Consider the following 17,182-nt stretch of genomic DNA (forward strand, 5'->3'; position numbering starts at 1 on the left):
TGTTGTTCTCATCCCCCGTCTTCTCTATCTTACTATCACTCTTAGTCCTCTCTCTTTCTCCCCCTCCATCACAAGTCCTTTTTCTCTCTCCATCTTCCTCCATTCTGTGACTTATCCCTGGTACTGTCAGCCCTCCCTTCTAATTTTCCTTCTCGATTTCAATCTCTTCCCTTTATTGCCATCACTTCTTACATCACAGAATTTTTCACATCTTTCAACTTTCTCGCCCACTCCTTCTCTCAATGTTGATCTCTTTTACATTTCCATTCCTTTCATTTGTCATCCATCTACTCCCACCTACCTCACCTATTCCTCTATCTCCACATCACCTTTCATCCTTTTAATTCTTCCATTTCCTTGCTTTCATCAACCCTACATTTCTTTCCCCCCTCCCTTGTCACATTATCTGCTCTGCCCCTCTTTCCTAGAATTCTCTTCCTTAGTATCTCATCCCTCCCTTTTTCTACCACTAACATATGCCCCCTGCTCTTTTTCTCTTCCTCGTCTTCACTTCTACATTTCCTCTTCTCCAGCATTTGCATATATCTTCAACATCCAACATATGATAAAAGGGGATGGGATGCCTTCCCTATGAGGAAAGGCTGAAATGGCTAGGACTTTTCAGCTTGGAGAAAAATTGGCTGAGGGGTGATATGATAGAGGTCTATAAAATGTGGAGTGGAATAGGTAGATGTGAATCACTCGTTTACTCTTTCCAAAAATTCTAGGACTAGGGGGTAAGAAATGAAGCTAAAAATTAGTAAATTTAAAAACAAATCAGAGACAATATTTCTTCACTCAGCATGTAATTAAACTCTGGAATTCATTTCCAAAGAAATTAGTAAAATCAGTTAGCTTAGTGGGGTTTAAAACATGTTTGGATAGCTTCCTAAAGGTAAAGTCCATAGACCATTGTAGACTTGGGGAAAATCGACTGCTTATTTCTAGGTAAGCAGAATAAATTGTATTGTACTGTTTTGGGATCTTGCCAGGTACTTGTGACCTGGATTGGCCACTGTTGGAAACAGGATGCTGGGCTTGATGGACTTTTGGTTTGTCCCAGTATGGCAATACTTATGTACGTATCCTTTTATAAGTATCTGCTCTGTGCTTCATAGCTCTTTACCCAAGCATCTATCCCTTTCTCTTTTCCCCCTTCCCCATCATCAATCCTCGACATTACCCAATTCTTCTTATTTACTATCTGGTCCTGCCTTTTCCTTCCCTTTCTTAGCATCTATCTCTTATCTCTTATTCCACACTTTTCTACATTCTGCTCATCCTTTGCATGATATGAACTAATAGGTGCAGCATAAAGAAGAGATACATAAATACATATATATTATATAAACACAAACTTAGAACAATGAAGTGTGTATAAAATGAGTATAAAAGGAAAGGTGACACCAGATGTAAAAAGGAAACACTGTGCAAATGATCCTATGCACCCTGGCTCGTATATCTATGTGAAAGCCTACCTTACAATATATAGCATAAAGTACAGTTGAGAGCTGTCACTGTGAGACTAACAAATACACCAAATTCTTCAAAACCTCAAAACATAAAAATATGTACAGGAAAAACAAAAATGAAAATAGTAATAGACCTGAAGAGTCAATGAAAAAACACTGAGAGTACCCCAACGGTAGAGAAGGCAAAACTAGAAATTACTTAAGTACCTAATTAATGATAATGAAATAAAAAAACGACCAAAAGCCACAAAGGGATGGCCCTCGGAGGTCACCCCAGAGAAAATATGGTAAGCATTCCATATTGATTTAAAAATAGAAGCAAAGAAAACTTTTATATAAAAAAAAAGACAAAAAAACTATGTAAAAAAATATTTAAAGTTGCTAAAAAAAACTCTGCCCATAACAGCGGTGATGCAACAAGTTCACACAGTGGCCTTTAATATCATGGCAGTATCATTCAGGGCAAAAAATGCAAGCAATAAAGAACTCTATATAAAAAAAGTTATAAAAGCACTAAAAAAATACTCTGCCCATGGGGGCAGTAGTGCGACAAGTTCGGACAGTTTTCCTTAGTATTATAGTAGTCTCATCCAGGACAAAAACAAATAATATGCTTATAAATAGAAAAACGTAACTCTGAGGGTGCTTTGGATGTAAACCAAGGTAAATTCTCATCATATAACAAAATCTATTAAATAATCCATGGGATAAATATACAAAAGAGAGGTCAATATAAGAAATGGTGAAAGAATAGGTAAATGTGAAACATTGCAGACCAAGGGAATGTCAATGAAGCATATATAATCATCTCATGTCAAATAGACTGTCCCGAGTACTTGCCGCAAAAACCCCATAAATCTTGGTGGGCTGAGGAAAACCTAAATAGGAATAAAAGAAACATACCTTCTTCCCACAGGCAGTGGTGTATCAGCACCATACCAGCATAAAAACCATGGTGCGATCTGTTTCTACGAAGCAAACGTCTTCCTGTGCAATTGCATACTTTGTATGAAAACTGAGTTCGATTCCCACTTCAGGCACAGGCAGCTCCTTGTGACTCTGGGCAAGTCACTTAACCTTCCATTGCCCCATGTAAGCCGCATTGAGCCTGCCATGAGTAGGAAAGCGCGGGGTACAAATGTAACAAAATAAAGGTGCCAATATGATGCATCCAAATTTACATACTGCAGGCAAGTCCACATTAAATAAACAACAAAAGGATGTAAGAACTAAGGATTTACAAAGAGGTGTAATGAATTATGTAGGAAAATCATAGAAAACTCTAGTGCTACAGTCGTGTGTGTGTTCGCAACAAGTGTACAGTGACCAATATTTTAAGAAGTCTATGTGAGTGTTAAAGGCTGTAAGTGCAAGAGATATAATAGAAGCTCATTATAACCACTAATACAAAAAGGTTGTGTAAAAACCTTAACCCTTCTTAAGATAAAAGAACACCTCAACTCGCTATGCATGGAATTTATGTAAACAAATATAACGTAAAAAGTGATATAGAGAAAATAGTAATTGAGAAATAAAGTGCAACAAATAAAAAATAGGAAAGCAAAAGGCCCCAATATACACACAATGAAATAGATGTTTGCCCTTTATCATTCCTAAATTTAAAAAAATAGTTTGTATATACACATGAATTTGTTTCTAGTATTTAATACTATACTACTACTACTTATCATTTCTATAGCGCTACTAGACGTACGCAGCGCTGTACACTTCAACATGAAGAGACAGTATTAAATATACCCTTTGAAAACATTATACCCAGTGGAAATATGAATTACAATTCAAATCTGATAAACTAAAAATAACATGTACATAGAAGCACACTTTTGAAATTACCCACAAATGCATGGATACTACAGCAAAGTGCATCATGTTGCAATAAAACGTCACACAATAAAGGTAATATAAATATTAAAACACACTGTAAAAATGACCATAAATGCATAAATACATTCACAACATAAGATTATACAATAAAAACAGTAAAAATGATGTTATGAAATGAAATGCAACATGAACTTGCAAAAAAGAATGTGAATGACAACATTTTGTGGGGCGCTAATGGATATACTCCATGGAGCAAAAATAAATAGAATGTTGAACATTATGAAAACCACTGATATGATGAATGCACAAGCAACTTCAAATGAGAACCACATGTAAATAATAATGTATCAGACAAAGATGACAGTGGCACATGTAGCCAAAGAAGTGGACAACAAAACAATGTTAACCATAAATCTAAAGGCCCCAAATAATGTGGCAGTACCATGGGTTTTAATTAAAGAACCTCCATAAGTATGAGAGAAAAGTATCTCTACTATTAATAAAATATCCTAATTGGTGTAATACAAATTTGACAGATATCAATTGACAGAGTGGTTATAAAAAAGGAGTCCCTTTCTACTTCTTTATTTAAACCTGAAGGCTGCACTGTATTTAATTAAAAAATGAGCCTTTGTTCAATATACAATAGGGAGAGATCCATGTTACTGCCTCGCCACCTAATTTTTAACAGTCCAGAGGACAAAAAAAATGAAGATCTATCGTGTGTTACAATTGTATCCAGTGGTCTATCAGAGAGGGTGTCTCAACATGTCTGCTTATGCAACCCCTATGCTCAGTTATTCTTGTTTTCATCATTCTCTTAGTTTTTCCTAGATAGAGAAGATTACAGGGGCAGTTAATCACACATATCACATTTCAGGTCAGACAATTCCTTGAGAAATTTAATTTGTAAGTCTTACCAGTGAATGGATGTGTGAACAAAGTTTGTTTATTTATTTATTGCATTTGTATCCCACATTTTCCCACACATTTACAGGCTCAATGTGGCTTACATTGCTCTGTCGTGGGGTCACCACGACAGAATGGCATATCTCTCTATATAAAACGCACCTCCAACATTCTGAAGCCTCCACAAGTCCCAACATTCTAAATGCATGGTGGTGAAACCAGGAATTCGCCCATGAGTGTTGGCCCCGCCCCCCGCATCAGACGTCATGACGTCAAGGGCGGACCAATGACACTCAACCAATTGCATCGTGAACCCGTTACTAAGCAACGGAACGTGACATAAGACACATCACAGAACAATGAAAACCAGCAGCACACAGTTGCTACGCGACATCAACAGCAACGCTAAAAGGACCATATAGATCTCTGCTCTCCACACAAACAACGGACACGGTGGGCATAGGAGGGAAGGAAAAAAACCAGCACATACACACACACTCTCACTCTTAACTGGCTATAATGAGCAACTGACCTGCCACTATCACAGGCACTGCTAGCACCTCTCTCTCTCTCTCTCTCTCTCTCTCTCTCACACACACATACAGACGGGACACAGATGGGATGGAAGACAAGGAACGAATCGTTGGGTATGGAGGGGGCGACAGGGGAGATAAGGCAAGAACTGCCTCAAATGTTTGTGCTGTGCTATGTGCAATTATAATGCTGTCTCTTCATTTTGACCCTACTCTTTCACACTCTCTTTCACACAGACGCACATACACACACACACACACACACTAACACTGTCTCTATCTTACACACACACGCACCCACACACATATACACACTCTCTCACACAGACACACAAACACACGTCAAATGGTTCAGCTGTCCTATGTAAAATTTCACTGCTGTCTCTTCATTTTCACCCTACCTGTGCACACACTCTTTCACACAGAGACACACACACACACTTTCTCTGTGTCACACACACACAGACACACATACATATACACACACTCACTCTCTCTATAGCCTTGCTAGCGCCCATTTCATTTGTTTACGAAACGGGCCTTTTTTACTAGTACAGTTATAATTTCATAAGAATATGGGAAGCATCCTATATAATAAAACTCACCCTCAACGTTCTGAGGACACTGACGTCAGTGTCACTTCCTTTGGGCACTTCCTTCGGGTTCGAAGGGTTCGTGGTGGTGAAGCCACCGAAATCACTGTCTCTGGGCCCCGCCCTCGCGTCAAACGTGATGACGTCGAGGGCGGAGCAATGGCGTCAGTGGCTTCACGACTCAGGAGATGAAGGTGGCGTGCGTTGACGAGGTGCGGAGCAATGGCGGTCAGTGGCTTCAGAACGCTGAAGGGGTGGGGGGGGGGGGGGGGTTCGGGAGGAAAACCTTGCTAGCGCCCGTTTCATTTGCTCCAGAAATGGGCATGTTTTACTAGTAGTATATAAAATCATCATGTATAAAGTTACTGCAAATGAGTGCTTACATACTAAAGTAAAAAGCCCATAGACCGTTATTAAATGGACTTGGTGAAAATCCACTATTTCCGGGATAAGCAGTATAAAATGTTTTGTACATTTTTGGGATCTTGCTGGGTATTTGTGACCTGGATTGGTCACTGTTGGAAACAGAATACTGGGCTCGATGGACCTTTGGTCTTTCCCAGTATGGCAAAACTTATGTACTTATATACTGAGCAAGAACCACAAGGGTTATGTCCTGAATGCTGTGAACCTGATGTTATATATTCAGGTAATACTGAAGGAACCAAGCTGTTTCTCAAATTTCTATCATGTGAATAAGCAATGATTAGTGACGTATCCTTAAAACAACCATGATATTGTAGAATATGCCAATGTTTCTTAATAATATTACAAACGTTGCTGGCCAGATGGGAGAATCTGAGGGTACAAACCAATTCAGGAACTGGTTCCTATTTACAGCCTGTTTTCAATATCTCCTCATGAGTTTGAAATTTGGCTCTTTTTCCACACATTGTGATGGGTAACATCTGTGTCTAAATCTCTGGGCTAATGCTCAGCCCGAGTATCAAAATCTTTGGGTTATGAACATAACCTGTGGTACCTCAGAAATTGACAGTATGGAAAATTAGTCTTCAACTGTCTGTTGTGGTAACTGGTAAAATGCAGATAGTTGTTCTTATCAGTGGCGAAACGGTACTTATCTTTACAGATCAGGACTTCCAGAAATGGTATTGTATATTGATCATATTGCATCTTAAATTTTTGAACTGGCATCACAGGTATTTAGCCAATTTAAAAATGTCATCAACTGATCTATACTCCCCTTCCAAAGAATAAAAATATCATCAATATAATCAAATGGCAAATGCGCAGTAGAGACTTCCCTTTCTGTCCCGCCCTCACATCAAGATGTGATGACGTCAGAGGGCGGAACAGAGAGGGAAATGGAGTTGGACTGTCGGACGCTGCTGCTGCTGCTGCCGCTGGAGCCTGGAAGCGAACATCGCGCGCACCAAGCTCCCCCCATCCCCGCCACTGCTCCTGCCCCCCTCCATATCAGGCCCCTTGCACTGACCTGACATCGCCTCTCACCTCCGTGTGGAAGCGCTGCAGGCAGCAGGAGAGCAATCTGCTGCTGCCTGCAGTGCTTTCACACGGAGGTGAGAGGTGCTGTCAGGTCAGTGCAGTGGGCCCGGCACGGAGGGAGGAGAGAGCAGCGGCGAGGAGGGTACCCGGAAATCCGTTTTAACGGGCTTAATGGCTAGTACCTCTATATCCTAACATAGGCATTCACACTCCCTCCTTTCATCCACTGAACATTTCAATATAATAATAAATAAGACTCCAACACTAATTGTGGTTTAAATTGGCTGCAGCTTTATTAATCAACTTCAAATTTGAATAAACGTAACACTTAACTGGTCACATATACATTAATGCAATAAAATTCTTCTTATCCAGGCGGTATCAAACTAGCATGTCACATTATCACTGACCTCAAAGCACTTTTACTGCTCCCCACCAAATTAATCTGGGAATAATCTGGGACCATATCAATCTGGCAGCTGGAAAATAACAATGAATAATCAACCAGGCACGCTTCGTCTGATGTATCAATTCAATACTTTCACACTACACAAGTCATTGCCTTCCAAATGAATAAGCAAAATAGCTGGAGAGGAGAAGCGACAAGCTGGTAAAAGCAGAGGCAGGATTTGGTTCCATGACATTCCTCGCAGCCCAACCCAACAAATGCACACTCCTAAAGAAGCAAGGCATAAATGAGGACCCCATCAAGTTTCAGTCACCCTCTTCTGTGCCCAAAAAGATATATAGGAATGACCACATAGCCAAACACAGATTTCTGGAGCAGCAGGACCTGCAAAAGAAATTAAATAAAGATCATTAGCAAGCAGCAAAATATTAGAATACCAACCCTAATCAATCCAACTCTGAGGCCACTGTTTCACACACCATTCCTCGTTAAAATAAACTCCAAATCCCTTCCCACAAGACATATCCGAAAATAATTCCGGATCCCAATGAGAAACCCCTGATACAGGTCAAATGTGAACCCCATTAAAATCCTCCAAAACGGAGAGCCAAAGGCGCAAATCTTCTTTCACATTGGAAGGAATCGGAATGAAATGATGACACTATTGAATTCCCACTGTCAAATGCACAAAGCACTGAGTAACAACTCTCCCCATGAAAATTATTTATTTATTTTTTCATTTTATACTTCATATTATCTTGAACATACTTGAGTTTAATGTGGATTACAATAAATAAAACAACAAGTAAAGTAACCACAAATGTAAAATAAGAGATAGATAAGAACTAAATAATAGCCCATTGTTAGCTAGTAACAAACTACAGTACTCTGCCAATGGGTAAAGAATCTGTCAAAAAGAAAAGCTTTCATTTGTTTGTAAAATACCAAATAATCAGGTTGACATTTGATTGCAGTAGGCAAAGAGTTCCACCAGTGGCGTTCCTAGGGAGGGGCGGTGGGTGCGGTCCGCCCCGGGTGCACGCCGCTGGGAGGGTGCCAGGCGCCTGTCGGCTTCGCTCATTCCGTGCTCCCTCTGCCCCGGAACAGGTTACTTCCTGTTCCGGGGCAGAGGGAGCATGGAACGAGCGAAGCCAACAGGCGCGCGGCACCCCTCCCCCCAGCAGGTAAAAATACACCCGGGGGGGGGGGTCCTTTCGCCAGGGGGAGTTGTCCTTTCGCTGGGAGGGGGGCATCGGTGATCCGCCCCGAGTGTCAGCCACCCTAGGAACGCCACTGAGTTCCACCATTTAGCATCTTGATAATTAGTCAGCAGAGTGAACCAATTTATAACACCCATTCTTGCAATTTGTGAGATGAAGTCTAAGATAGTATCTGGATCCAAAAGCTACATTACATAGGGAAATGTTTATTAAAGACTGCATGTAATCCGGGGTCATGCCATATAATATTTGAAAGACAAAAACACAGGATTTGAAAATAACCCTGGCTTTGATAGGTTACCAATGCAGTTTACCTAGGAAAGGAGTGGCTCTATCAAAGCGTGATGTTTTGAGGACAAGTCTAGCTGCACTATTTTGGGCCATTTGCATCTCTTTAGGACACCCTCCTTACATCCAGCATAGATGGCATTGCAGTAATCAAATTGAGTTAAAACAAAAGATTGAACTAGCAACTTGAAGATGTCTGTCATGTTTCCTGGCTGTTCTGAGCATGGGCACTGGTGGCCATCTTGGATTTAGGCTTATTCCAGGGTTTGGCGGCCATCTTGGAGAGGGCCTGTTAGGCCAGGGCAGCCATCTTGGAGGTGGCAGCGGCAGGAAGGAAGCCCTTATTTGGTCGCAGGGTGTTCCCGATGGGGGCTGCCATCTTGTTTTCAGCTGTGCCTGGTTGAGCCTAATTCCTTCCTATTTAAGGCTCTGCCCTCAGTCTATCAGTGCTTCGGCTTTTACTCGGTTCGCTGACTAGTAGCAGTGCTTTGGATCTACTTCTGACGGATACCTGGTTCTGACCTCTGCCTGGTACGGATCACTGCCTGTTCCTGGTCCTGCTTCTGACCTCTGCCTGGTACTAACCACTGCCTGTTCCTGGACCTGCTTCTGACCACTGCCTGGTACTGACCACTGCCTGTTCCTGGACCTACTAGTGACCGCTGCCTGGCGTTGACCTGTTGCCTAGCCCTGGTTTGCTGTTACCTGCTGCTTGGTCTAACCCTGTGGACTTGGTGCTGGACTTTGTTCTCTCTGTTGCTGGCCGCCTGAAGGGGCTCAACTCCTGGGGAACGGTTGGAGGCACAGGGAGGACTCAGGGTTTTGGCCGACGGCCCGGTGAGGGTTTCCTTCATCGTGTTCAAGGGCTCACTTCTCCTTGCAGATACATTACAATGTCAGGCGAGCAATATGATCTGATTCTTCTCAACGTCCAAAGAGACTTGAAGGATTTATTTACTACCAAGGAAACTTTGGGCTCAAACATAAGATGATTATCACAACACCCAGTATTCTAAGAGTATTGTCTAGGGGATAGGATATATTGTTAATGTTAAAACTACTTTATACATTATGGTCAAAAGGGTTGGTTATTATGAGAAATTAAGTCTTATCTCTAATTTAAACTTGAATTCAGAAGCCCGGGAACCCGGCAAATTAAGAACAAACCTGATCTTAGAGAGAATTTCAGTAAGTCCAGCCTTGAAAGGGACATAGATTGTGTCATCATCCACCTAAATGAAAGTGTGAAATCCATCTGCCTCAAGTCTTTCACCTAACAGGGCCATCATTACATTGAACAATATCAGAGATAATGGTGAACCCTGTGGTACCCCACAGTCAGGAGAACAGGATGGAGAGAGAGAGAACCTGACAACTTCACCTGATACAATCTAGATTTCAGAAAGTCCTGGAACCATTGGAAGACCTTCCCACCCAATCTGAGTTGGTCCAACAGGGCTAAAAGTAGCTCATGATCGACAAAGTCAAAGCTGCAGGACATAATGAATTGCATCACCAAAATCTTAAAACCTAGACTAATTGATTTCCTGAAATCAGATACCAAGGTGGTCATGACTGTCTTGCATAAACCCAGTCAGGGCTAAAACCTGACTAGGATTTATGGAAGAGGAAGAAAGAGGAAAGGTGATCCATTAGTTCAGTACCAATTATTCCCTCCATTACTTTAGTCAATAGTGGAATAGAAGTGACTGGTCTGTAGTTAGAGACATCACCTAATGAATCTGAGGTGCTCTTAGGGATCGGGGTAAGTATTATAGTGCTTTTCTGCTTAGAGAAAGAACCCTGAAACAACCAACATAAACAAAATATGAACTTGAAAAAGATCAATGAATTCTGTCTGTGCAGTTTTTAATAAACGACTCGGAATACTTTATAAGAAAGAATTTGACTGGGTAACAGGAAGGAGGACCATAGTCTAATTAGCTGCAATACCACCAACTAGACTAGGCTGCTTGAAGCTATGGTTGATTGCTAGTAGCACTAAATTGCAATACACTCCCCCCCCCCCTTTTCTGTTCAAAATATGTGGCTGATTGACAAGTGGAAGGAGCGGCTACAGTCACTAATGTTAAATGTTCAGCTGATACAAGCCTATTATCAGTTTAAAGAGCTTATAGGTATTTAAATGGCTGCAACCAATGTGCTCCTTATAGTAAATGGTTTTTGTTTCTACAATCTTTCTCTTATAGTCCCTGATAGCCTTCCTCCAAAGCATTTTTTTCTCATGACCCTACCTGGGTCATGAGTGCAATGATGTTCTGATTGGTTCATGCTTGCTTGGCAGCAGTCCAGCCATAGCAGCATGTTTTTACTGAGCACTTTCTACAATGTTAGCTAGTTGCTATCACTTCTGCTGTTTCACTTTTGATGTATAGTTCACAGCAAGTGTAAAACAAAAAAAAATAAGCAGTTACGTGAAATATAAAGGTTTCGTTTGGATATTTGGTAACATACTTTTTGAAACCAGGACATTATATTTACCCCAGTTTTTTTTGTTGAGTACGATTAAATTTTAAATGACAGACCCGTGGCCATTCTTCCATCCTTTGGAGATCCCTTGTCATGTTTTCTGCTCCCTCCAAGGTATCCACTCTATTGACTGTCTTCGTGTCATCCACAAAAAGGCACACTTTTCAACAATATCTCTCACAAATATATTAAACAGAATCAGCCCCAGCAGCGACCCCTGAGGCACTCCACTGTTCACCTTCCGTTCCTCCAAGTGGATCCCATTTACCCTCCACCCTCTGTCGCCTGTTGGTCAACCAGTTTTCAAGCCAATTCACCATTTGGGTCCTAAGTTCAATCCTCTCAGTTTATTTATGAGTCTTCTATGTGGGACTGTATCAAAGGCTTTGTTGAACTCCAAGTAGATTACATCTAGCGCATGTCCTTTATCCAGTAAAAGTAACTTTTAGTACAGGAATAGTGCTGAGAAAGGCAGGGACAAATCAAACTAATTTTACATGGTATGTAATAGTTTATATCTTGTTGGTCAGACTGGATGGACTGTTCAGGTCTTTATCTGCTGTCATTTACTATGTTACTATGTAAATGTAAATTGGATTTAGGAAGCTACTGAAAGTTTGGCAAGTTTCTTTTCAAAAAGCTAAAGTGGCCAGAAAGGCTTTAGTACATTACTACTACTACTATTTAGCATTTCTATAGCGCTACAAGGCGTATGCAGCGCTGCACAAACATAGAAAAAAGACAGTCCCTGCTCAAAGAGCTTACAATTTAGATATGCATAAGTTTGGGTAAGTGTGTTCATGTTGTTTCCACTACAGAATTGCATCTTCAGTTCTTTGTAAGCAGGGTTCTGCAAGGAATTTGTTGATTTCAGTTTCAGTCTCAGAAGTGGTTGAATTTGTGCCATTACTGCTCACTTGAGAATTAGAGGAGTACCATGCAGTCCAGAAGTCAAATTCGCCAGAAGAAACTTTTTTTCCTGGGAGGTTTAATCTTTGCCTTTGGATCATTGATACATCCCTTTGAAACTTTCTGGGATTTGGGGTGGGTGGAGGGTTATCTCAAAATTATCTCAGGTTGGATACCATGTCCTTACTGTATGTTCATACATATTCTTTGAACTGTATGCATTTCAGTGTTTATTCAATATGAAGTTCTAATCATTACTTACCATTTAATGCTGATATATAGCTGTATAGATATATTTGTACATAGTTCAATAAACTGTTCAATTTGTTATATACAGCCTAGTTCACAACAGTCATTTTTTGTGGTTTTCCGGGGGGGGGGGGGGGGGGTTATTAACCCTTTTCTTCCCAGGTGGAGGCATCTGGTGCCAGAAGCTTAAGGGACCAATGGAGCCTGCTCTAGGGACACTCCAGTCAGGTTGGGCCCCAGACTCAGGGATGTCTACAAGGGGGGGGGGGGGGGCATTACATAAAATTTATTATGTAAATTTGGTTGAAACTGATTGATACTTATTACATAAGTACATAAGTATTGCCATACTGGGAAAGACCAAAGTTCCATCAAGCCCAGCATCCTGTTTCCAACAGTGGCCAAGCCAGATCACAAATACCTGGCAAGATCCCAAAAAGTACAAAACATTTTATACTGCTTATCCCAGAAATAGTGGATTTTCCTCCAAGTCCATTTAATAACGGTCTATGGACTTTTCCATACTGTTTCTTCTTGACTAATAAAATATTTAAAAATAAATTGAACTAATGTGCCCTGAGAATGCAAACATTGCCTCAGTTTAGAGGTTTTCATCAGTGTTTCTGTGAGTGTTTTTAAAATCTTGGGGCTAAATATTCAAAGCTAGTTATCTGGATAGCAGTGCTGCTACCCGTATAACTAGTGCTCACTGGGCTCAGACAGTGATTTTCAGCAGTATCATCCAGATAATGCCACATGAACCAGATAATCCCGCTGAATATCATGCTCAATCATCTCAGTACTATCCAGATAATGCCAGAGCCGTCAGGGAGCAGAGCTAATGCATAGCTGGAAGTTATTCAACTACTGTTGGTACTCATGGGTGGCCCAGTGCTGCATATCCAGGTGTACTAAAACCCACTGCAGTCCATATTGAAAAAGATGCAGACTGCCATATGTTAAATATTACCCCCCCCCCCTTTGTTTTTGCAGGGTTTAATCTCCCCTGGGCAGCCTCAAACTCTTTTATCAGGTTTTGATTACTAAGCTTTTTCTTGTCTCAGCTGTTGCTGCTTTAGCAATTTACTGCTTTAGGCTAAAAACCTCCCATCTGTGCCCAGGATGATATCCCCACAGTCCTAATACTCACAAACTTCATTCCAGCTTGTATGCTTCTTTAGAGAGTCCAAGTGATTAACTTCACTCCATGTTTTAACCCTTAAATCAACTTTTTATATTGCACTGTGCTGAAGAAGAAGAGTGAGTGAATTCAAGAATTTATCTTTAGTGTCAACTTTTCTTCATGCTTTTTTTCTAGGACAAGAACGGTGCAATGATGTTTTTCAAGTTCAAGTCCCAAAGTGAAGACAGCTTTTCTCAGTCTTTTCACAAAAAGCTAAATGTCTGCCTATCTTGTGTCTGTATCTGAATGCTGAAAAGTGGAGAACTATATCCTTAAGGGAGATTTTTTTTTTCAAACAGCCCGCATAGTTTGAAAGAGCATGGGTACATTTACCACATATATTTTATAGTTTATTTTCAAAGAGATATTACAGTACTCAGGCAGTTGCTTTTGGAGGATTGGCTAGCATGAAGTGTGCATGCCATAGTTGCCAGAATACTTTGCAGGTGGCTGAAAGGGACACAGACATTAGATGCCACTGCTTGTGCGAGTGGCTGAAGGCAGGTGAAATAATGTACATACTTTGGAGAATGCAAGAAACCGAAAGAGGCTGGTGCACCACAACAATATGAAAAAATATATGCACATGCTAAAAAGGTGAATAGAAGAAAACATATAAATCTCTGTGTTTATGAATTTAAAATTTATACATCAGACATTTCTTATTTATTCATCAAATGACCCAACTTGTTTCACTACCAGGCTCATCAGGGGTTGATATAGTATACATCAATGGCATCATATCCTATCTTAACAGAAGCAGGGTGCAGGTGTCAGGTCTCAAAGCAGCAACTAGGTTTGTGAGCCCTTGGGCCGCTGCCAAGGAGTGGCACTGGCAGGGAAAACCACCCCAACCAGCACTGGGCTAACACACACACAAAGCAGGGACTGCAGACAAGGATAAGCAAAGCAGGAACACACTGGACAAGAACACTTGGACTGGAACACAGGACTGGAGGAAGGCTTCACCTGCACTTGACCACCCTTCCCCAGGAGTTGAGCCCCTGGGTGCAGGTGGCCGGCAGGACTTACCGGACTGGGTAGGAACTGGATACCAGCAGGAAACACACAACAGAGTCAAGACTACAAGCTGCCAGGCAGCCACTAAGACAGAAACACAGACAGGAGGGAGTCAGGACTAAAAGCTGCCAAGCAGCCACTAATAAAGAACACAGACACAAAACAAGGAAATGCAGGCCAGAAACAAGACTAGGAACTAAACAATAAAACCAAAGCTAACTACACACAAACAAGAACCAGGCAAGAATTCAGAATAAAACTGGACTAGGCAGAAGTGCACAGAGCACACCCACATACCAGGGACCTTAGACAATGCAAAGGCAAACACAAAAGTTTCTAGGTGATTAATAAAGCCCATCAGCTGCTAAAGCTCAGCTGCAGCAATCACAAGGCAACTGCAGGTGCTGTTCAGGTACAAACAAGGAAAGCAATTCTGGCAGCCCGGAAGATCTGGACTGAACTGGGCTGAAGTCTAGAACGGGTGACAGTAAAGAGACAGTCCATTGCACCCACCAGGTCTGGCCACCAGAGGGCGAGGTGAGCACAGACAAGAAAACGGTCACAAACGTGACAGCAGGTGTGAAGGTCTCTAATTCTTCAGGGCTGCCTGGTGTATCCTAAGGTTAAGCCCCGCCCAGTGCATCCCAGGATGCACCAGGCAGGGCAGGGCACCACCATTTTGAAGAGGCACCCGCAGAGGAGGGAGGGAGTGCTAGTCCCTTCCTCCTCCAACTTTGAGGTAGGTCACAGGGTGTGGTGTGTGCGGGTGTGAGGGCTAATGGTCCCACTGGACCACCAGGCCTTTTTACTGTTTGGGGAGTGGGGAGGCCTGGAAGTTCAGTGTAACCCAGCAAAGAAATGTTTTAGAGGGGATGAGGATTAGATGATTCTTTTGGAGTCAGGCAGAAACTGTGTTGAGGCCAGGTAGGGTCAGGCCTAGTGGCCCAGGTCTTGCCTAAAGGAGAGAAAGCTGAGAGGAAAGACTGTGCAAACTGACTTGTACCCACTCCAGTTGGGATACTGCAGGGATAATAGGGCAGTGGAAGCTGAGGATGTGTTTGAATGTTTCAAGCCCTAATCAAAGCCTGGTTATTAATGATACAGAGTGTTTTATAGAAGAATGAAAGGTGTTAATGAGGTAATCACTCCTAGCACATGCCCGTGAAAGGGGCTAGGAGTGAACCCTAGGGTACCCCACAGTTTGGATGTTGAGCAAAAGATGATGATTGGGGAAGGGAGACTGTGAAAGTCTGGTTATTAAGTACAATTCTAGTGTCAGTTAGTCGGGAGAATAGAAGTGAATGATCCACAAAATTGAAAGCTACTGATAAGTCAACCGCTATGAGCATGGCTTGATTTTGTGGAAGAGCAGAGTGTACTTTCAGTCTGGGTTTTGGAAGTTTCATAGCACTGAAAGGGTTATTGGACATTGTGCATGATTGTTGGAGATACTTAGATACAGGGACTGATGTTGTGTGGTTTTGTTAGATCTAAGTGCAGCTTTTGACACACTAAATCATTCAGTTCTTTTGAATATGTTATCCGGAATTGGAATTTGTAATATTGCCTTATAATGTTTTAAATCATTCTTGGAAGACAGATGTCAACATGCTTTTCAAACTTAAGCCCCTACTGTATGGAGTTCCCAAGGTGCTCTTTTATCTCTGTTGCTTTTTAATCTCTATGTGAGACCTGTAATTGATATTGTAATAGATCATGACATTCATATCCATACCTTTGCAGATGATAATCAGCTGTATGTTCCTTTGGAGTCTACTCATGAGGATCAGTTGAAGAGGTTGTTGACTTGTTTGACTGCAATTAAGAACTGGATGGTGTTGAGTAAACCTCAACTGAATTAATCCAAAACTGATTATTTTTATGGGTCATGGAGAGAGTTGTCCTTATTCTCATCCTTACCTGTCACGGGATGGATCTACTATAGTGGAAAAGGATCAAGTATGTAATTTGGGAGTTCTTTTGGATACTGGATTAAATTTGAAAGCCATGTTTCTCATTTAGGTGCCCTTATACAACACCACGGTAGAGCTACTGAGGTGTTGTTGTGATCCAAATCAGTACTACCGCTGGGCTACCACAGGAGCCTGGTGATAGTTTCCACCCCCAGAATGCACCATTTCCAGAATTACAAAAATATTTTAAATTTTTATAGCACTAGGGCTTACCAGGTGGTAATCGCTGCCTGGTTACCACCAGATTAGCACGGGAGCCCTTACCGTCAACTAAGTAGGTGGTTGTAAGGGCTCTTCCCAGAAATGGCCATGCACCAATCCTTGTGAGTAGAGCAGAGCCATTTTTTTGGGCCAAAAACAACCTTTTACCTGCTGCATTAAAAGGAGGCCTCGGTGCACAGCAAACCCATGCTCGAATGCCACCGCAGTCTCCCTTTTACCGTAGCTTGGTAAAAGGGGCCCTTAATTAGTTCCTCTTTTTATTATTTATGTCAGTTGGGTAGAAGTTGTTCTTAATTTACTCCATTTGATTTTGCACACTAGATTCTGTATATCACACCTAAAAATCCACACCAAACTTACATTTGCTAAGGCATATTCTATAAAGTACACTTTAATTTAG

Source organism: Microcaecilia unicolor, chromosome 2 (assembly GCF_901765095.1).
Source record: "Microcaecilia unicolor chromosome 2, aMicUni1.1, whole genome shotgun sequence".
Taxonomy (NCBI): domain Eukaryota; kingdom Metazoa; phylum Chordata; class Amphibia; order Gymnophiona; family Siphonopidae; genus Microcaecilia; species Microcaecilia unicolor.